This window comes from Haliotis rubra, unplaced genomic scaffold (genome assembly GCF_003918875.1).
Source record: "Haliotis rubra isolate DU_JTF1 unplaced genomic scaffold, ASM391887v1 Scf305, whole genome shotgun sequence".
In the NCBI taxonomy this organism is placed as follows: domain Eukaryota; kingdom Metazoa; phylum Mollusca; class Gastropoda; order Lepetellida; family Haliotidae; genus Haliotis; species Haliotis rubra.
Genome location: NW_025766975.1, coordinates 1,148,819 through 1,173,149, shown reverse-complemented (window position 1 = coordinate 1,173,149; position 24,331 = coordinate 1,148,819). Strand labels below are relative to the sequence as shown.

The window sequence follows — 24,331 nt, the reverse complement described above, 5'->3', positions numbered from 1 at the left end:
GCTGATGCTGAATCAGCTTGCTGTTACTACTCCGAACAGACACATATAGCAATTTCCCTGACTGAATATAAGACCAGCGAGTGACAGTTTTCAACTTAAAGAGGTCCTTTAAATTTGAAGTGTCTCTTAGAGTAACATATAATAACACATAACCGATTCCCATGCCTCTCCTTTAGCTGTATGCACACGCTCTGTCAACTATTCAGTTAAGAGATCGATGTCTTCACCCTTGCTTTGGACTTCCATTCCATGTCAAAATCCTATCACCACTTCTTAAACACAACACAGCTGCAGCTCCATAGTGAAGAGGGAGAACGAGATCGGTTTTCTGAGATCTTTTGCAATTTGGTATTTGACTGTTATGGAAGACCGGTAAATAAGCAAAAAGTAAGTATGCACTTTAGCATAGCATAGCATAGCATAGCATAATATGACTCTTCCTTTTGCATTTAGCTGATATAACTGAACTTCTATGGGTTCACTGACTGCCTGCCAGTATACGTGTACACGTATTTATCGTTAAAGATAACAATGGATAGATGAAGAGTGAGTTTAGTTTTACGCCGCCTTTAGCAATATTCCAGCAACATCCCGGCCGGGAACACCAGAAATGACCTTCACACGATGTACCTATGTAGGGAATCGAACCCCAGGCTTTGGCATTACGAGCGAACGCTTTAACCACTAGGCTACCCCAATTTCCCCGACAGACGACGAATCAACAAGGGACAGATAAAGAGTGTCACTGCCTTCGACATACTGGTGCTATGACAGACACGGACGAGGGGATAACCAAATAAGGTTAACCAAATGTCATAAAATATTTAACAGTAATATTACTGGACGTGACGGAGTGGCACGTGTTGGCTGGAAATATACAATGCAGTGGTGATAATGATTGAGATTAACATCAAATAAATACTTGCAATGAATTCGTTCATGTCTTGCCGACATTGTAGATGGCATTTGGAACTAAATGTGTATGTGTATCCGGAAAATGACTGTCGTTAATCAGTACCTATTTCACGATTTTACAGAATACATGTACTGTCAAACGAGAGAAAAGATTGGTTGGTACATATAAAAAATTTAATATCCCTACTACAATTGCGGTTTTCTAAAGTTGATTTGCTGAAATTGAGATTCTGAAAATATTTTAAGAGCGAAAGACAACCTGGCATGGAAACGTCGAATTCACATCAGTTTGTGTACGACGAGGTGACCAGAAGAACTGTAAAGAAGCCAACCTGACGTCATGCAGCTCGTAGATGGGAATGTATTAGAAACATCACCACGTAGCCTCATTTCCTTAAAAAATAAAACAGCAATTTAGAAAAGTTCTGAGGGAACATTAAAGTAAATACTGGTAGCTTCGTTATTCAGTCAAGATGGAGATGGTAAAAAATGGAATACGCCCATTGCTGTCAGCACCGGAAACCAAATGGTGATAAAGAGTGTTTTGTATTGGCTGACACAGCATCCCATGAGGAACACGGATACATCGAAGTCACATGTTCTGGGAAAGAAACTGAAGAATAACAGCATAACTTGAAATGTGATGGCCTCATATATAAATACGGTGAAGGAGTTTTTACGACTGTGTTGGTGTACGACTATGATGACATCCACATGAATTCATATGGAATATATTACAGTGAATGAGAATCTCGAATTAGAACACGGAATGGTATATACTAAAAATCTGCAACTACAGTCAAAACCTTTACTGATTCTGCTTTGTAGAAAGATAAGGTTTCCGAAAAGATTTTAGTCTCCTCCATTTGAATACGTTTGATGTCTCATGCCGAGCTTATAGGATAAGATATAACGAACGTTCACGAAGTTTAAATTCATTCTTTTCCCTTTGTCAAGGAACAAGGTGTAACCATTACCTTCTCTGTGGTTGGCGGAATTAGGAAGTTGCTTACAATACACCATGATGAGAGCCTGTGTTACTGGCAATCACTAAAGAAACACAATACACAAAAACATTTTCAATTTGATGAGTTGCAGAGGTAACCAAACAGTGAATGAGAATCTCGAATTAGAACACGGAATCGTATATACTGAAAATCTGCAACTACAGTCGTAGGACATAAGTATTCGTCACTGTGCATACTTTCCACAGACTTACATGTTAATTTGGTGCATCTAGAAAAATTGTCTAGAATATATTTTTGTTTGATCTTGTTCATATTTTGCACATGTGTCATGAATCATCTCAGCTGCAAAGACATAATATCCGTTTTATTTTCCATTCAGTATTTCAAGAACGACCACACATTGATTGATGCGTGTCATGGTTATGACATTTATGGGGAAATTATGTATTTGTGACCAAGATGATTTCCTAACAACCTGCAAAATTTGACAACCATCTAACGAAAACCGAATTAATGACAATTATTGCAGCTACTGTAAAATGACATGCCGACTGACGAATACTTATGAATGCACCACTTTTACCATACCGTTGCGTACGTTTTTAATTAGAAGTACTGTTCCCATCTTTTACGCCTATTGTTGTCAGCACTAAAAACCAAATGTTGATAAAGAGCGTACCTTATTGGCTGATACAGCATCCCAAGAGGAACACGGGCGCACTGAATTCAGGTGAAACTGTAGAATGTCACAGCATTACTTGAAATTTGGTTACCTGATATATACAAGGAGAATGAGTTGGTGTTTTAACAGTTTATTTTAGCTGCGGTTTGATGTCTTAGGCGTGTATATTTTCAACAAATCGAAAATGAGTATGGCGCTGACGAATAAAAAACAAAAACAAAAACCAATAAAGGTGAATCTCGCATTTGCACACGGGATCATTAAAGTGCAAAACAAAGGGTGTATTCATTTCTTTGTGTGAAAGATTTGAAATATATATGCATGGATCGAATTGCATGTTAAATAAATATATGGAAGTTAATTTTCACCTAGTCTAGCACACTTCGTGAAACACACTTTGTATTCAATCCAGTCAGTACACAATATGCAGAGAAACTATTGTTTCAAAGATACTTACGTGGTATATCGTAACGTTACTCCTAGTTGTATCTAACAACGTCATCAAAGGTTTTTACCGGTATACAGACCGTCATATCGTGATAAACATATATATCTCACTAAACTGGCGGTGAAATGTCCAATCTTACGATAACAAACATATAATGTTAAGCTCACTGAAGACAATCGTTTAAAATTTTCTTCTTTATTTTTGACGGAGACACAATTACAACAAATATATATTCTCATGTACAACAACATAATTGCAATTCCTATATGTATACTTAACAACATTAGAAACGCACCACACTAAAATGCACCGACGATGCTCAGATATCATGGGTACATTTCAGTCTGACGGGGATATTTCGTATTATATTGGTGGTGCGTTTCTAATGTTGTTCAGTATATAGATGAAGAAACATCGCCAACCAGAACAAATGGTCGCGGGAACTGGTGCGGGCTTCCAAGAAGACCACTGAATGGGAAAACGAATCCCAGGAGTTTCAAACGGCCAATCGGAAGAAATATTACACCCTGAAACTGTCTGCGATGTCGTTGTGACCAAACATTGGGATAATGATCGTAATCCTTCATGGCATCAATTTGCCAGGGACAAACTATTTAGGAATTAGTTAATATATTCTGGTTGAAGTTTGATTTAGTTTCCGTGTTTTGCCTGATACATACATACATACATACATACATACATACATACATACATACATACATACATACATACATACATACATACATACATACATATATACATACATACAAACATGCATACATACATACATGCATGAACAACATACACATATACTACATACATGCATGCATACATACATACATACATACATACATACATACATACATACATACATACATACATACATACATACAATAGGTACATACATACCATGTGCTTGCCATACAAGGCGACTGTTGCGCCAAGAGGGACAAACGGGAGGGTTAAATCCTCTTGGTTTTTCGCATTGGTTATTAATGACCTAATTACATCTTTAAGAGAAGCTCATGCTGTGGTATCCGTGTCTGGTCCAGACTCGTGGTATGGACGTTCCAACTGTCTTGCTGGCTGACGATACTACACTCATAAGTACATCCCCTAATGGCCTACAGGTATCACTTGATATTGTCTCTTCATACGCTTCTAAATGGCGTCTAACATATATTCCATCAACAAGTACCATCATCGTATTCAGCAAAAGAAAAGGCTGTGATGTAAACGTCCACTGTAGCATTGGTAACATCCCAATCCCCTTATCAGAATCTACCGTATATGGGGTGTACTCTTTACAAGTAACCTCTCAACAAAAACTAGAAGTGAAAAGTATTGTCAGAAAGCAAAACAGTATGTAAACTCACTTAGATCTATTGGACTGAATGATTCTGGCCTACATCCAATCACTTGTGTTATGGCTCAGAATGATTCTTAAAACTAGTCTCTATGGCTGTGAAGTATTACCAAACATCAAAGTCCAACAGGCGGACACCTTTGAAGGTACTTTGCTCGTCTTGTGCAAGGTCTTGGTAAGAGGTCATCATCAATATCTACCATTGCAAATTTGGGATTATGGTCACTAATTGGGTACATCGATAAATGTAAACTGCTATTTCTTGGGCGACTATGTAACACTGAGTGTAACAACTTTGCAAAACATATCTTTTGTGCTTCTATTACAACTTCAGTAAAATCTGACAATCTGTGATGAGCTTTTATCAATATCTGAAAATATCAACATAAGTTGACAATTATATTGCTCAAGGCATATTTCCTCCAAAACGTGTATGGAGACGAATTGTAAATGCTACTATGCATAGTTATAAAGAACCATTATGGCGATCACAAACTCTCTATCGTTTAAACATGTCATTTTACGCAATAACCCATACTACACTCTCTTATCATACTCTCTGGTAACTGGCATATAAACACCCTAATTAAAATCTTCCTTGCACTTTTGTGTCCAAATATTATCAAGAGGCAAAATCGCAAAAGAGTGTGCTCTCTGCAATAAACAAACATTTGACTATGATTTCCATATGCTTCTCCACTGCGAAAACTTAATACAACAGCGAAATGACTTCTTTGCATACTTAATTGATAAACTTGATGTTGAAACTTAGGTAATATTTGAAATTCAAAGTGAACAAGATATGTTGTCATTTCTCTTTGGAGCAGAAATCGACTTTTAGACAGACAGACAGATTTATTCAGTACAAGGCCTTCGACCCAAAATACAGAAAATGTAGGGTTACAAAATATCCCTGCGCATAATACATATTTACATACATTCCATAGCATAAAATAGTACAAATGCATGATATGAATATATTATATATTACTTTTATAACTCTATAGATTCAACACTATGAGAAACCATACTGTTACGCTTTTCTTTGTATGTATATGACCTGAAACCTTACCTTGTGAACTGTTATACAGAATGATTCTCTTCATGTCATAAATTTCCGTACATATGTCTCTAAACATCCAATTGTTAATATTCATGTACGTGTTGGAATAATATGATGTTTTTGTTTGTAATCTTCGGTAACTATTGGAGGGTCACTGAAATGCCATACTGAAGAAGAACGTAAAAGTTGAGTTTATTGTGCGCAGGTGGAGGATCCATTTCCATAAATGGAGCTATCAATCAGGTCATCATGACACAGATAATGATCTGATTTACACCATATAAAATTTCGTTTTCACTGAATGTGTCAATGTCAGTTCGGCAACTTTTTTCATTTGATATGTGTCGATGCTACAAAATGATTTATTCCGTTACGTCTTAATGATATAATGTTTGCTAAATTTAAATTAGCACGATCTGCATTTGGACCTTCCCCAGATATGTAAATGCGTCCCATATTTCCGAGAGATTAGCGTCACTGCATAAACATATACAATAAACCATGGACGAAGTATACGTATTCAGTGTTCTTTTTAAACATTGGATGTGAAACGATCCCATTATCTGTACCGTGGCGGCATTTGCCAGTAGATGAAGCGAGGATTCAGGAGCGTCCGTACTTTACTTTGTCTAAAACATTATTAACGGATATAAGCCTCCAGATATCTCTAAATATACCAAATATCCCTTTTTAGGCAATCGATAATCGCATGTCTTTAGGTTATATTTTGTACTTTTTTATCGGTTTATATTTCTCATTCCCTTCATAACTAATAAATCACATCAAAGTATATGAGTTGAAGAGTACCAATTGTATTTGTTCACGTAAGCATAACATTTAGTGATATTTTGAGATAGTGATCTTGTTTCTTGCGTGCCAAAGCAAACTGTTGGTCATTTGGACCAAGAGAAGGATCACAGAGAAGGGGAAAGACAATTGATACAGTATCTGTCTCAAGATCTCAATCAAATGCTTTAAGTGATATAGGTAGAAAGTCGAACAGCTGCGTAAAGGACCATGCATTTAGATTCACCCCCAAACTATAACCAGCATTATATATGTCTTTGCAGGAACATCTGGTAATATCATTATCTGAAGGCAAACTGGGAATACGTGATAATGAAATAGTTGAAACCTTTACTGATTCTGCTTTGTAGAAAGTTTATGATTCCGGAAAGATTTTAGTCTCCTCCATTTGAATACGTTTGATGTCTCATGCCGAGCTTATAGGATAAGATATAACGAACGTTCACGAAGTTTAAATTCATTCTTTTCCCTTTGTCAAGGAACAAGGTATAACCATTACCTTCTCTGTGGTTGGCGGAAATAGGAAGTTGCTTACAATACACCATGATGAGAGCCTGTGTTACTGGCAATCACTAAAGAAACACAATACACAAAAACACATTTTCAATTTGATGAGCCGCAGAGGTTACCAAATCAAATTTTGGGTTCGTTAACGCTGCCATCACTGTGGATTACCGTAATGCCTGGTTTAAATAACGCAGATCAATATTGTACACTTTACTGTATTCTATGTGCATATATATGTCAATCAAATATCATGTTTATCGATCCCATCATTCATCATCAATTTGGTATTTTTGCGGGAGGATAAAACTAACGGATAAAAATCAAATTTGACTTTTCCTACAATAGGGTTAGAGTAACTCCCCTTTGATGAAGGACCGTTTGACTTTCGCGAAAGGCAAACAGAAACAATGTGTGAAGGCAAGGTTTATTCTGCTCAAATGAAGCTAAGTCACTCTCTAAAAAGTTGGTATCAGTTTCAGTGTTTGCTTGTCACTGTCCGACTGGCATATATCTGGATATTGAGGCTTGGCCTGTTTTAAGTGGACCAGAATTGCTGCTAGGTGAATACCATTATCACTTAATGGCTGTTGCCATTTCTATAGTATTTTTTACTACCACTGTAATTTTACTGTCACTGACTGTACTTACATTCAATCTATTGTTTTAATGAGGATGCCAAAGCACAACATCATGGATGGATACCCAAATGAGCCAGGCCAAAGAAAAAGAATCCTGTACATTCAGCTTTCTGACGTGTGTCTGTAACACACATTCACCTAGCACTTGAGAGAGCTAAGCACGCTACCATCTACAAGAAAGACATAATCAGTTCCCTTTTTAGGTGTGTACGAAACCGTTGAGTTAAAGGAGAATACGAACGAAAACAAAACTTTTGATATATTGTAAAGGATATTCTAAAAGTCACAATCCAAGCCAATCCAAATTGAACAAAAAGTTTGTAAAATAGCAATATAAACACAAAAACGTACTCGCATTTCAGCCTATTACGGAAACACCCGACAGTTAATGAGCAGAGGGGGTATCACGTGACATGACGTCATAAGTGCCTGTTGTTGATGGCTTTTTCTTTGATTTTACCTCACAACTTAACAGTATCCGTGGATTCTGAAGCAGTAAAAGATGTTCCTGATGTCATTTCTGAAATGGATGTTAGACCGTATCAATACGATCCGATTTTTACATCTTGCAAGACAATCTTCCCCTGAAGATGAAGAAGAAGAATCAAGCGAAACGGAGGCACGGCTTGAGGTCAAAATAAATTTAAAAATAGACCATATCATTTAACAAGATTATTATTTGTCAGCACAATGTCATACAGTTCCAGCCAGCAAACTCACCCCTATAAATATATGACCAGTCACTGAGATTTTGTTTTGGTTTAAATGTGATTTCAGTTCATTTTGTGTCAACTGGGTGACTGTAGGGTGTCTGTGATTTAAAAACAAAATAATTTTGCTTCAGACGAGAGAAAATAAAAATTATCTGCTTCAAAAATTATACTGGAATTATTTTGTTGAAAAAAGTTAGGATCCTAGTTCTCATTAATAACGTATCAAGTCTCGATACAAGATCCCAGCCTGGTCGAGCAGAGATAATATTCGCGACGCAGATAAGTTATTCCCCGAATTATAAAATACTAGTCAGGACAACGTATGTTTCCCCATTGTTTGGTTATGGAAATAGTTATGGTACTCGGTCATTGCCTTAGAATTACATCTTGTCAGCCAATGAGAATACAGAACAACTTTCACGGCACACACTACTGACAAATAGCGAGTCTGATGCCGACGTGCGTAATTGGACAAAATGGACAAATATAAAAGCAAGTACTTCATGATTCGCCGTTGTATTGGGCAATGTTTCGAGTTGACTGCATCATTTAGGGCTCCAAACCGAAAAGAACGTTTTAGCGAAACATTTTCAAGCCCATGTGAAATCACTTACTGATTTTGATAATATATGTCTCATGTGTACCAGTCGAACTGCCCCAGCTACAAAATGCCCCAGCAAATTTGGTCATTCATTCTAATTTGTTCAAATTTATTTATAATGATTGAATATATGCCGTAAATGCATAGTCTTTTGTCAACTTATTATGATATTATGTTCTTCATATAAAAGTTATTAGGAAGTAATATTTCTGATAAATGTTTCTTAAGTAAACTCATAACTATGTATATACTTATATATGAAGAACATAATATCAAAGTTGACAAAACTATGCATTTATGGCCTATATTTATTCAATTTAAATACATAGGGGCATTTTTTGACTACCCCACTGGGGCAATTTGACCAAATTTGCTGGGTCATTTTGTAGCGGGGGCAATTCGACTGTCAACCGGACTTGATTTAATTTATGTTAAAAATACCACTGACAGTAAGTTGTTACAGGGAATGATGGAGTACAAATTAATCTCGTGGATACTTTTTCCTTCTTCAGCCTAGCTTGGGGATTTCCATACCCCATGCGTGCATGTTTTTTCATATGCGTCATTTCACTTGGAAAACGGAAGAAATGGTGGTTCTTTCCAATGTTCGATGATGCCGTGCATCCCCAGGCAACGCAATACACCATCGTACCATTTAAAAGAACGACAGAAACAACATGATTTGTACTACTGTAGCGCTTGGTCTTTGGCAAAATGGCGGACTCCAGGCACATTTGACGTCACGAGCGGAAAGGTCACGTGGGTTCCAGCGAAATATGCATAATGGCCGAAGCTGAGATTTACAGAAACTGTTTTCGCGATTAAAACATAATTATACATAATTGTTAATTGAAAATTTGGGAATATGTTTCTGATGACTTTATCTTTCACCCAGCAAATTATTTAGATTCACTCGTATTCCCCTTTAATATCTCGTAGTTTAATGTTCAAAGGTAAATTATTAAATTTGTTCAAAAAATGGAAATCTCACGAGTAACCTTCGTTTACGTGAAAGTCGTTCCTCGAAGATTGATGACTTCAGCATCAAGGTTGCAATGAACTGCTATTAGCTCTTGGGGAAAAAGAATAATTTGAAAATCAACCAGTGACGTGTGTCGCTACAAGTGTTTTGAAATGAGTAATGCGTTACAGCATGCTTTATCAGCTGCACAGTTCTGTCTTTCGAATTCAAATCCACATCAAATTCGAATTGCATTAGGAGCCCCAGGAATCAAGAACGCCTAAAGTGATGAGATCAAATAAATGCATTTGTTGCGACCATTTAGCGACGGTTCGTCAGGAATCTCAACCCAGGCGAATGGACACTGGACACATTGCAAGATATACTTTCGTTCACCACATAATATACTAGGCACATAAAGAAACTGTGCATACAAAAATTTAAAATCTAAATTTATCAAACCTTTGTAGACACATAAGGATTTAAACTCAGAGATTAGTGACATGTATCCAACATGCATGCACGTGCCACGTTCCGTGACGTCAGTGGGTTCGTCCTTGAGACGTGCAATACGTTGTTGCACGTGCATTCCGGGAAAGAGAAACAGAGCAAATGAATGCCACACAATACTGTCACTTTGGAAAGCTCAACGCCTGCCCTTGCGATCGTTCAAAAAAATTAAACGGCTATTGAAACGCATAGCATGCCAAGGCTCACGTCTGCACAACGTCATGAGGCCATTGGGATGGTCCTTTGGGGGATGTCTCAACGACAAATGGCTGAACATTTCCACTGCCACCGGAACACCATTTCTGCACTGGTGAGACGCTACCAGAACACAAATGACGTCATCGATTGGCCACGTTCTGGACGTCCACGTGTAACAACGCCAAGACAGGACAGATGGATAAGGGTGACCCATCTTCGCCACCGGTTTCAGACTGCAGTGATGACTGCCCGAACCATCCCAGGTCTTCGCCGTATCCACCCCAACACAGTTCGACAACGTTTACGTCATCACGGGATCAGACCACGACGTCCCCCCATACAGCCTATCCTGACACAATGTCATCGACAAGCTCGCCGAATGTGGTGCCGAAATCATGTCCGCAGACCCTTGTTTTGGTGGAGAATGTTGTTTTAAGAGATGCGGCCAGGTTTAACATTTCCCATAGTGATGGACGTCAACATGCCTATAGACGCGTGGGAGAACGTTATGCACAGGCCTGTGTCTTGGAGAGGAATCGTGTTGGTGGTGGTTCCGTGATTTGGGGTGGAATAACAGCACGCCAAAGAACTCCTTTGGTGATTGTTCAGGGCAACTTAACTGGTGTGGGCTACAGGGATCAGATTCTTCGACCTGTGGCAATTCCTTTTCTGCAACGTCATGGCCCTGGGTTAACATTCCAACAGGACAATGCCCGCCCTCATACGGCAAGGGTTGCTATGGATTTCTTGCAACACCACAACGTTGACTTACTGCCTTGGCCTGCAAATTCACCGGATCTCTCCCCGATAGAGCATGTTTGGGACGAGATGGATCGACGTCTACGCCGTCTTCCTCATCCGCCAGATAACGTCCGTGACCTTGCAACAGAATCTGGCGTAACATCCCACAAGCCTTCCTTGCACGTTTGATATGCTCTATGCGTCGTCGATGCACTGCTGTTCTCAATGCCGATGGTGGAAATACCCGTTATTGAGCTTGTGACATGGTCGTTTGACCCCTGTCCCGCTGGTCATTGTGATTGACTTTTCAATTGAAATTCTCCCGACTTGTTATGGTCTCATTATCCCTCCATTAAAGTTTATATGTACCTTTGACATTGTTATCGTACTTATCAAATGGGATAGTATTTTGACAATGCACAGTTTCTTTATGTGGCTAGTATATATTCCTTCAGATATATAACCCTTCGTACATGCCTGAATTCATACATATAGTATACTTTGTCTGACTCTAGGCGTGTGTCATACACACTTTCATGTACCTTCGTACAAGTCACTGCTGTTCACAAGGGCATCAAATTGAAGACATCTCCTAATGCTTTTCCATATTGTGGCTGGAGATGAAACGTGTCATTTTCCTCACAAGATGACATGTCTTATTTGATGTCTTCATACTACCGACAAACCAGGCAGGGATATTAGACTGAATTGGCAAGACCCTGGCCAGATCATTTCTAGTTGAGTGACTTTGGCATTCATACATGGAATTACATGCAGTGGTCGCATCCCACAAGCGAAATGACGAACATAATTCACCTTGATGTAAATGCAGCTTATCTGCATCGGCCGGCTGATATTGCAACGTGTATGTGTAAAACGAATGTGCCAAAACACAGTGACCAATATGTAATCACGAATAGAAAGACATGTCAGCCATGTCCATTTTAAAATATTTCATGAGAACGAACCAAATGTATCATGCAGCATGTGTTGATCATTAGCGTTTCTTTTATTCACATATAACATAACTAAACTATGAAAATATCAAATAGTCAGATTTAAAGTCTTGACATGATGTGAATACGGTCGAATATACATGTACGTCAGCCAAATCCAAGAAAGATTATACAACTGTTCTTCTTTTTGGAAAGGCGTGAAAACATATAACTGAATCAAATATATTTATTAATGCTGATCCTGTATCAAATGCTTCTTGGTTGGAGGGACGCATTACATCAAACAGGACTGTACCGACATTAATTACTCTACATCCTGAAAGCCAAGACATCCATGTGTGACCTTTCACAGGGATGGCGTGATTGATTGAAATAAGACCCTGTCAATAATATGAAGACTCATAACATAAAAGTTGACGCCGCTTTCATCAGACATCACGCTGCTCGTACAGAAGTAAGACGCAAGTTGAGAAATGTATTCAAATAATAGGGACAAAACCATTTCCAAAATCTTTATGATAAAAGCAAAGGGATACATACAAAATATCTGGGCCTGTTGTATGAGTTGCTGAATGGCACACACAATAGTTCAACACACAAAAGAAGATCTACGATTACTAATATATTATTAGCATGTGTTTATAAATAAATAAGAATTAATGGTGCGACCAGGTGTTCTCGAAAAGATGACCTCACCATGCACGAGCAAAGGCACACAGCATTGAAACCTGGTACGTGTAACATGCAATAAGCCAAATCCATGAATTTGGACATATATTTCCATTTTTGTCAGCTCTTGGGCAAGCAGGAGGTACTTAGTCTGGTTGTTTGTTGTTTACTCAGCAATATTCCATCGGTATGTGTATTACGGCGGTATGTATATAATCGATTCTGAATAAACCAACCCAGAGATTGATGTTATGAGTATCGATCTACTCTCCTGAGATAAGATTACATGCATCGAACAAGTCACCGAGTCTCCTCAAAATTGTTTGTTGAAGATCAAATATGACCCTTATCTTTATGACTAAACATATCACCTCATTAAGAATCATTGTCAAATGTATACTATTTGAAAACATGCATAATACACAGCATCGACTTGAACTTTTTAATGATTATTTTCCAAGTTATCGCTTTATCTTTAGACTAGGGAAGTTGAGTTTCGGTGTAACAAATTCGGATGAAGTGATCGTTTCACCAGAAAGCTGCTCGACATATGCAATGTAACAATTCAGATACAATGTAGTGGACGAACAACATTTGATCAATATGGGACTTGGGGGAAAAAAATTCTTTCGTGTGATGTGCGATTGTCTGTGATGTTTAACGTCGCGCTCGGCAATAGGAAAGATATAAAATAATCAAGTCTGGACCAGAATGACTGATACCGCAGACAAACGATCCACACAATGACTGTACGATGGCATGCAATCAACCATGTCATCGAGCCTGACCTTCCAGTCTATTCGATCACTCTTACAACCAGCTAGGGACTATTTTCATCCCCGAAGTCCCCACACGTTTTACCTCATAAACAGACATGGTAGATATAAAGCCAATTCAACGAACACACACTAGTATTCAGATAGTTTGTGTATCTGCCCTGCAGCATCTATCGATATTTTTATTTATGTCAAACCTTTGCTTCTCCTTAGATTCTGTGAGCACAGACCGTCTACCTACTGGATAGCCAGCTACACTTATTTACTTGTGTACGTGGAACACGCAACGAATGACTTTGATGAAGGCTAAAAAGAAGGGCTAAATGAAATTAATTCAACCTTTGTATTGAAACAAGTTACATTATCTCCTTTGCTGTCAGATCTGGTAATCGAAAATGCAAGAACTTGATGTGATGTCGTATTCGATAAATGTAATAGAGGACGAAATTTGTATCAATATACTTCTTGTTTGGAGGGACGCATTACATCAAACAGGACTGTACCGACATTAATTACTCTACATCCTGAAAGCCAAGACATCCATGTGTGACCTTTCACAGGGATGGCGTGATTGATTGAAATAAGACCCTGTCAATAATAAGAAGACTCATAACATAAAAGTTGACGCCGCGTTCATCAGTGATCACGCTGCTCGTACAGAAGTAAGACGCAAGTTGAGTAATGTATTCAAATAATAGGGACAAAACCATTTCCAAAATCTTTATGATAAAAGCAAAGGGATACATACAAAATATCTGGGCCTGTTGTATGAGTTGCTGAATGGCACACACAATAGTTCAACACACAAAAGAAGATCTACGATTACTAATATATTATTAACATGTGTTTATAAATAAATATGAATTAATGGTGCGACCAGGTGTTCTCGAAAAGATGACCTCACCATGCACGAGCAAAGGCACACAGCATTGACACCTGCTACGTGTAACATGCAATAAGCCAAATCCATGAATTTGGACATATATTTCCATTTTTGTCAGCTCTTGGGCAAGCAGGAGGTACTTAGTCTGGGTGTTTGTTGTTGTTTACTCAGCAATATTCCATCGGTATGTGTATTACGGCGGTATGTTTATAATCGATTCTGAATAAAACAACCCAGAGATTGACGTTATGAGTATCGATCTACTCTCCTGAGATAAGATTACATGCATCGAACAAGTCACCGAGTCTCCTCAAAATTGTTTGTTGAAGATCAAATATGACCCTTATCTTTATGACTAAACATATCACCTCATTAAGAATCATTGTCAAATGTATACTATTTGAAAACATGCATAATACACAGCATCGACTTGAACTTTTAATGATTATTTTCCAAGTTATCGCTTTATCTTTAGACTAGGAAATTGAGTTTCGGTGTAACAAATTCGGATGAAGTGATCGTTTCACCAGAAAGCTGCTCGACATATGCAATGTAACAATTCAGATACAATGTAGTGGACGAACAACATTTGATCAATATGGGACTTGGGGAAAAAAATATTCTTTCGTGTGATGTGCGATTGTCTGTGATGTTTAACGTCGCGCTCGGCAATAGGAAAGATATAAAATAATCAAGTCTGGACCAGAATGACTGATACCGCAGACAAACGATCCACACAATGACTGTACGATGGCATGCAATCAACCATGTCATCGAGCCTGACCTTCCAGTCTATTCGATCACTCTTTACAACCAGCTAGGGACTATTTTCATCCCCGAAGTCCCCACACGTTTTACCTCATAAACAGACATGGTAGATATAAAGCCAATTCAACGAACACACACTAGTATTCAGATAGTTTGTGTATCTGCCCTGCAGCATCTATCGATATTTTTATTTATGTCAAACCTTTGCTTCTCCTTAGATTCTGTGAGCACAGACCGTCTACCTACTGGATAGCCAGCTACACTTATTTACTTGTGTACGTGGAACACGCAACGAATGACTTTGATGAAGGCTAAAAGAAGGGCTAAATGAGTCAGTCGGAGAGGAAATTAATTCAACCTTTGTATTGAAACAAGTTACATTATCTCCTTTGCTGTCAGATCTGGTAATCGAAAATGCAAGAACTTGATGTGATGTCGTATTCGATAAATGTAATAGAGGACGAAATTATGACATTATGATTATGACATTTATTACCCAATAACAATGTTTGTATCAATATACTTATGTATATTGCACCATAATTACATCAGATACAGGTCGTAAGTCTGCACTCTCGACGCTTTGGTCAACGTAGGGATGTCTGTAGGTCACGTCGACCTACAGACCAAGAGTGCAGTCTAGGTTCGTCACATCATGATTTCATGAAAGTCTTGTCGTTTCTCAAGTGGACCCAGGTGATTGTGGCAATCAGACTGAAGTTCTAAAGGTCACTTCAAGCCCACTACATCAAGACTGGGTGTTTTGGTGAAAACATTGCACGATCTTTTTTCTTAAAGTACTAAGGTGAAGGGATTATTCTGGCACAAATGATCACACCCATGATCATATATGATCTCGTATAGTTATCCTGAAAGTTTAGTTTTACGCCGCTTTTAGCAATATTCCAGCAACGGCGGGGACACCAGAAATGGGCTTAATGTGCCCATATATCGACAGGGTCTTCGGCGTGACGAGCCAACTTGTAACCACTAGGCTACCCACCGCCCCTTGAAAGGTTTACCGGCACGAAACAGATGAATGTGATAAATACAGTGGGGCAAACTAGTAGACTTGATAGTTGGATTTGACCAAATACCTACCAACGATATCAGGACATCAGACTGACAACAATCGACGAAACAGTACTTAACTGAGTGAGTTTGTTAAATTTTACGTCGCATAGGCATCATTTCACCCATATAGCGACCAATGAAAAATGCTGAATATTGTTTTATAGGAAGTCCGTACATTTGAATGTTCTCATGGGGTGATAGAACATAATTGTTCTACCGATGAGCTGATTACATTTACACTTGGTTAACCAGTTATAGGTCATCTGCGTTGCTTTCATCCGCAAGCATCCATGTAGCACAACCGTTGACATATATGTGAGGTGGGTGAGGTGAAATTGGGTTTAGCGTCGTGCTTGAGAATATTTCGCTCATATGACGACGTGCATGCGTGTGTATGTGTATGTGCGGCTGCTTGTACTAGCCCAGACTTAAGCTGGTTTTATAGTGCTAGCCCACTGAGATACCACGCCGCAGTTAAGCATGAATACCCCACTCAGACACATTATACTGACTCCGAGCCGACCATTCCTTGTTGTACCCATTAATGCCGAGCGCCAGGCAGGGACCAACAAGTACCATATTTTAACGTCTTTTGGTATGACGCAGGGGATCGAACCCGCGAACTTCCGCTCTCCGGGCGGACGCTCTAACCACTACACCACGGAGGCGGTTGACATATATGTAGATGTTCATGACAGGTTGTATCTATTGATCCATACTAGAAGAAGGTGATCTCAACCATGAAGCATAATGCCCCTGGTGTAGTAGCAGGTTATTTGTTGCTTCCAAACCCTCCCTTCCACACAGGAAGTCACCTTGTGTTTAACTGTGACATATGAAGGAGCAGCTTTGCAAACAGCATACCGTCATTCGTCAGTATTCTTTGGTGATTTAGCTTCTATGGTGAATAGTTCATTTCTGATCTGTAATTGTTTTTGTCCATTTCAATTATTCGGAGTATGGCACCTCAGACTCGAAGTCAGTTGTCAGAATGTACTGGACTGAAGCACGAAAGTTGACACCAGAGACAGAACCAAGTTAGATATGCCGAGCTCAACACTTTATGCCATCTACGCGATATCCGTTAAGATCATTTCATGCCTTTCAAGCAGCGTTGCAGCCCAGACGTTCACTCGTCACGCCGAAGACCCGGGTTCAATCTAACCATGGGTATGAAGATATTTTCTGATGTTGCTGGCATATTGCTTAAAGCGATGACATAAATTATTAGCACAATACTGTAACTGACTGATAACATCTCCAGATACAATACCATTTGGTTTGTTGCAGTCTATTTACACTTCTTATCGAGCAACGTAGCATATGCTTTCGACAAATGTACAATAAAACTAAAGCTCCATCATAACGATACTAACACATCCCTTCAGATCGTTAACTGTCTTCTAAAGTCTCAAGTAAGAGTGTTAGGTGTAACTCAGACAAGTGGAGAGCATTTCCTAATGTGACGCAACAAATGGTGTAGCTGTATTGACTTGCACCACATGTTACAGTGTTTTGTCAGGAGATCCCGTCGCTGTACCATAGAAACAATGCCAGTGCGCGAATACATGACACGATTTATGGATAACAAACTTCTTTTTAATCTTTATATCACGTTGACCTTTCAGAGCTAATTCTTGCTCCATTATCAGGTGAATGAGAACTTGTAAATGCCTTTCAAGAACTTGCTTTTTGTGAACACCTGGTATCACAACGTTTTGATAATGATCCACACACATTTGAAAGAGATTATTATCTTATTTAGAAGTGTTTTTGGTGGATGTTTTATTAATATTTGTTTATGTTATTTTTTTTGTTAAATGTTGTTAATTTTGTTAAATGTTGTCAGGTTTACAATATGTATCTTATTATGTCACGGCGTGTCAGGAAATGTACGGGGAACGTGATGCAGGTCTCAGACATTTATCACTTTCTATGAAACCAAGGATAAAAAGTGTGGTGCTTATAAACCAAAAACATAATCAGGGCGAACTAGGATCAGAAACCGAGTCAATCACCATAACAAACATCGTCTTAACACGCGCAAAGTTAAGTCAGTTGCTCAGTCGACACACACTGTAACACTGAAAGTCGTACTGCTCACTTTGACTATGTTTTGTTAACCGTCGCTCATTCCTGCAGCAGAAAATAGTGGCTTGGTTATTTTGTGTAACAGTTAATGTGTTCGTTGAAGACACAGGTAAGAAATAATTTGCAACCAACTTTGGAGAGTAAATTGGTGCCAAAAAACGCCAACTTGCTTAATCTTGAAGATTGATGTCTAAAATACCAATCAGGATTTTTATGTTTTGTTTTTAAAAGTTAGATCAAATAACATTTTTAAAATAAAAACATGTGCACGTATTTTCGAGTGCTGATTAAAGCCAGTGCAATATTTCTTTCTTTGCATGTAAAAGAGCTTCCTTAAAAACATTTTAAAATGTAAATGAAAGTAATGATATCAACAGAGAGGTTTAGTTTCTTTTTCACCTCAGACAAGCCAGGTTCTACCGTCAGCCCGTGAATGTCGTCCGGGTTAGAATATTGATCTTCAGTAACCCATGCTTGTCGTAAGAGGCGACTAACGGGATCGGGTGGTCAGGCTCGTTGACTTGGTTGACACATGTCATCGGTTCCCAATTGCGCAGATCGATGCTCATGCTGTTGATCACTGGATTGTCTGGTCCAGACTCGATTATTTACACACCGCCGCCTTATCGCTGGAATATTGCTGAGTGCAGCGTAAAACTAAACTAACTCACTCACTCTTCTACTGAGATCAGCAGTATACAGTCCGAAACGTTGTGTCCCTCGTATCACAGTAGGAGCCATGAATATTTTTTTATCATTCATCATACTTTCACATTTCCTTAATACACTTTAGAAAACTAGTTTCTTACACACCCGTGGGTGAGAAACCCATGTGAAAAAACTGGTATCACACATATGTGTGAGATCGATTTCTAATCCCGTGATTGGCTACTCCATGGTGATGACCTAGGGTCAGGTTATGACGGACTACTTTCCTGATTAAAATTCATTGATAAGTTACTCGTGCTTCAATCGAACAGAAACCGGTTACTCTTGCAAAAAATACCCCTTTACACCTACCTGTTATTGTCGCGATTGCAACATAAATAGGTATCTATACAATGAGTCACAAGCAGAATAAATATAACACGAATATATTTATTTTCTAATTCTTTTTATTAAAACTTTTGATTTCTAGTCATGAATTCAAAATGGCTCGAACAATCAGTGATACCTGTGTAAACAATTATGCGAAAATCACCGTTAGAGATTAAGCCCGGGATTCCCTTCGAATATTCAAAATGTACAACATTGGTACTTTTACTGGAGAGATGCGACAAGTGTCATGTGTCGTCTTGCAAAAATACCTGACACGATAACGCCAGTGCCTGTCCATTGTGAGATCGATTTGCCTCGTTGTTTCTTTGATGCATTGATGAAGATGACATTTTTCACTGATAAACATGATGAAGACCCACTTCCAGCTCCGAGATACTATGTGATTCCAATGTTATCAAATTCAGTCATGACAATCAGAACCAAAACACACTCGTTGAAACAATGTACAACATGGAACGTTTTGCAAGGCTTCATGAGTGCAAATGGCGGCACACGTCTTTTCTATTCAATCGAACATGTACAGGAACGGTTGATCTACACAAAAGTCATTGCTCAAGACATTCCTCCGACGCATGATAATGAAACGTTTATGTCTTGATAATATACAGGATGTAATCAACTCACATTTCATACTCCGTAAATTCCATTACATTCCAAGTGACAGTTTCTGGCTCGGGAAAACGAGAAGGCTGTGGCGAAGAAGAGTAGGCCCCCATTGATAGTGAACGTAACCTCAGCAATGTCACATTCAAGCACACTGGGTGCACCTAATTACACACTCTCAAAAGTTTTGGCTCCAGTCGATGGAAGAACATTGAACGTAAACTGGTACACAAGTACAGGTCTCCAATGTGCAGAGATATCCAAAACAATCTTCCGATGACGACAACCACCAAGCGATAACGATGACGTCACACGCTCAAATATTTACGCTTGCAAGAATTAAAATCATCCACATTTGCATGGTAACATCATCGTTTGAGAGGGTTTAATTAATTTTCTGTGATCTTATCTAGTTATCATTATCACCATGGGGATGAGTAGTGTTTCGGAAACCAAGTGACGTCACTCATTCATAAACGTTGTGTTGTGTATTATTGCGCACCTACGATGAGAAAAATGAAATTTGCATCTATTCGACCATAAAATGGTGCGATTTTATGGTGTGTAAGAAACAGATTACTGTACTCGTGTCTGTCGGATACCATTTATCTTACAACTCGTTGTTTCAAAAGGTATATACGTTTTGAAACAACTCGTTGTTAGATAAATGGTATCTGACAGACACTCGTTTAGTAATCTCTATAGAACAGGTAGTTGTATGTATCGAATCTAGTTAAAGTCCTTATTTCCTTAAGGAACCAGTTTTGCGACAGCGATATTGTCTGGTGTCATTATGTCTATAAGGGCATAAAATACGATAAACTAAAATATAATTAAAAAATAGCACTTCCTTAGCTAAAATTGTGCTGTTAATATGCTGCTTTTGATAGGATTCTAGCTCCGAAGTGAATAAAACCACAAAGCTTCTTCTGTTTTGAAAAGTAAAATGAAAATGTGACAGATTTCCTCGATTTGCATGAACGATCCACACTCACTATAAGTAATAGACACACATAGGGAACTTATGAAACAACGCCCGTTCGAAACTCATAATTATAATTTCTTCAGACGTCTTCAGAAAGCGCCCAAGGCTTAAAACGCTGACATCTTAGGTATTATGTTCACATCACTGACCGTACGGTCACCTTCAAAAGCAACAATACAGACATTCATATTTTTACAAACGTACACACCTTGTCATCATGAAAGATTCTATTTCGAAAAGTCCTCGTGTCAGTTAAAACTATTACTGTATCTATAAACGTATAAGAAGTAATACGAACATACATGACTGTGAGACGCGTTGGTATTGGTTTCATACACAATTATTTCTACTGCAAACTATCAGAATTGTTCGGTGTCATATATCACAAATGTACTTCAACTGGTCGCACTGATAGTGTGATCTGTTCCCCAATAGGGACTCTTAGAATATACTATTTGCGCATGTTTGATTTATTCCCACTTAAGTGGAATATGTTGTCTGGTATTTCTATTCCGCGTGGAATTCGCGGCACTGAGAGAGATGATTGGTGTACCGAGGGAATATCCCAGAGGACTTGAGGAGATAGTATTAAGTCATAAAGGGTTTGCATGATTAGACTCAGCCACAGTGGAATACTCAATACCAAAGGTATCTACTCAAAACCAAAATGTACTGTGACAAGGAAATCGGTTAAAAAACTTCACTTCCTTAATGAAATTATATTGAATGAAGTAGTGTCGTAAAGTACGTTCATACAGCAGTGCATGTGAAGGGCGCTCCCGCCTTATACAAATGGGTCTTCTCACACAAGGGTTTCAGACAGAAGCGAGTGCTGTTCATCATACAGATCTTGATTAAATCGATCTTCCCAAACCCAAACTTACCGTAAGGAGGTACCTCCGGGATCGGGTGTCAGTCTCGCTTACGTAACTGATGCATGTCATCGTATCCCAACTGCGTAGATATATGCTCATCATGTCCATCACTCGGTTGTCTGAACCAGACGCGATTATTTACATGGTATCATCATAAAGCTGGACTTTCTGAGGTGGCATTAAACAACAAACAAACGAGCAAAACCTCGTTAGACGTATCTCCTCACTGAGGCCTCTAAACAACATCCAAACGCCAAATGAACGTTAACGGCACTCTATGTATGAGAGTGGGTGAGTATGGTTTAACGCTGCTATTAGCAATTGTCCAACAATATCACAACGGGGGACACCAGAAATGGGCTTCACACATTGTACCCATGAGGGGGATCGAACCGGGGTCTTCAGCGTGACGAGCCAACACTTTAACCACTACTGAGTGACTGACTGAGTTTGGTTTTACGCCGCTTTTAGCAATTTTCCAACAATATCACGACGGGGGACACCAGAAATGGGCTTCACAAAAAGTACCCATGAGGGGGATCGAACCGGGGTCTTCAGCGTGACGAGCCAACACTTTAACCACTAGGCTACCCCAACGGCCCTCAATGTATGAAGGTTAATAGGATTTGGAAGACATCGTAACGTCATTCCCTTCCTTCCAGACATGGTGACGGATCAGAGGATCTTGCATGCAGACCGTTCAGAGTTAGATACCGTTGAACAACTATATCAATATGTAGTCTGGTGTTATCTTGGGACGGTTTCACTCCAAGAAACATAGCGTGCTGCCCGCTATATAAGAGCAATGATGTTGAACGCAACATTAAACCCAATTTGATGATACCAAAGCTCATCCCTCCTGGAAATAGGAAGAGCACCGCTGAAATGATGCATAGTATCACATGAGACTCAAACCGTCACGATCTCAAATACGCTTCTAGCGTCACTAAGTAGTGTTTTTATCTTGTCATTCACGTCTGGCAAGCCATGTGTGCCGGTGTCAACTTATATTTTATTTAAACCAATTTCATGAAACCAGTATGTAATACCAGATATGACACACGTATAAGCTAGCAACATTTCTAACATAACTTGCAATCACGACTCCCGGTAGAAGGACAGAAGTATTAAATCTGATTAACAGACTGAGTAATAAGAGAAAGACGTGTGATTAATAGACAGTCAGAGAGATTTGTTTTATTTCGTAGTTTCGTGTTCATTATATGAAAGCAGGATAAGGTCATGGGGTGACTGAAATGAGAAACTCTGTGGAACTGAGCTTCATATCTCCACTGCTATTGACCCTGCTGTATATCGGAAACAGTTTGATGTAGTTTGGTATAGTAAGCCAAATATTATGACTATCACTATTATGATATTAACAAATGCTGCTCTGCATCATAAACTGGGATGTTCCTGCAAATTAGTATTCTGTCAAGCTTATGCTCGTTTAATATGAGTAGGTTGTAGAGGTAGAGAGTTTATTAATCAAATCACCATCTAATGATATACATGAACATCAGACAAGTAATAACAGATATCGATAAACAGCAGCATCACTGCCTTAATTAATGTTATTAACCAAACATTCCTTAAGATACCACTTCCATCAGTTCTACTTAATGATCATTTGAGGTATCAGGCTGTATCATAACGATTGCCACATTATGCTCTTGTTAAAGTGTTTCAAATGTCATGTTATTAATATCAATATATTTAACATGACATTGTGTAAGGCCGTCCGTATTACTTTATGCATTTCTCATGTCAATCAATCTTTATGTTCTTTGTAGTGGAGGCCATGTCCAATCTGGACCAGTAAGAGAGTGGACGAAAAGCATAGAAATAAAAAAAGATGTTTTTCCCTACTTGTGTAATAAATATCTTCACATTCCAACAGATTTTCTCACTTGGTGATAGTGTTTACGTTATTGTGGGATGTAGACCGATTGGCTTTGCTCGGAGACATTTTTTATGAGATGTAGATGGGAAATGTTTAAAGACCCACTGTTTTCGTGAGACTGTAATGGAACTGTATCTGTTTCATCGCCTTCGGACATTTATTTCCACAGCGCGGGGAAAACTGAGAAACCCAATTATTTCACGTAGGATTGAAAAATCAGGGAGGTGGGAGACAGCCTAATATCAATACAACACGTGACATTCTCATGATTTCATACTAACCTAAGGCTTAATGAATGAATACGATCTTCCAGACACATAGTTCTTGAAAGGTTTATGTGTGGGTGGAGTTCGTTCCTAAATCACAAATGTAAAAGTCTTTCTTATTGATGTAGCACATGTTATATACTCATGGAAACGAATAAGGGAAAATATGAAAGTACAAGTGTTCGAATTCCTTTGTTTACTTTCCGAATTTCACCCACAGTGCAACACATACCTTGTGAAGAAACCGGGAAAGGAATAAAGAAACACTTTCACTTTCATGTGTTCCGTTTTTGGTTTCCAAGAGT

The 24,331-nt window shown here is 38.7% G+C and overlaps 1 long non-coding RNA gene across 1 annotated transcript; it reads right to left on the bottom strand.

The window, feature by feature from the left end:
- Positions 1-2,318: 2,318 nt before the first annotated feature.
- On the bottom strand, positions 2,319-22,955 carry LOC124282879. Its single transcript, XR_006900276.1, has 3 exons — positions 22,945-22,955; positions 20,980-20,991; positions 2,319-2,415 (listed from the first exon to the last, which is right to left on the bottom strand). It is a non-coding gene; the product is annotated as an uncharacterized LOC124282879 (long non-coding RNA).
- Between the last annotated feature and the right edge of the window lie 1,376 nt (positions 22,956-24,331).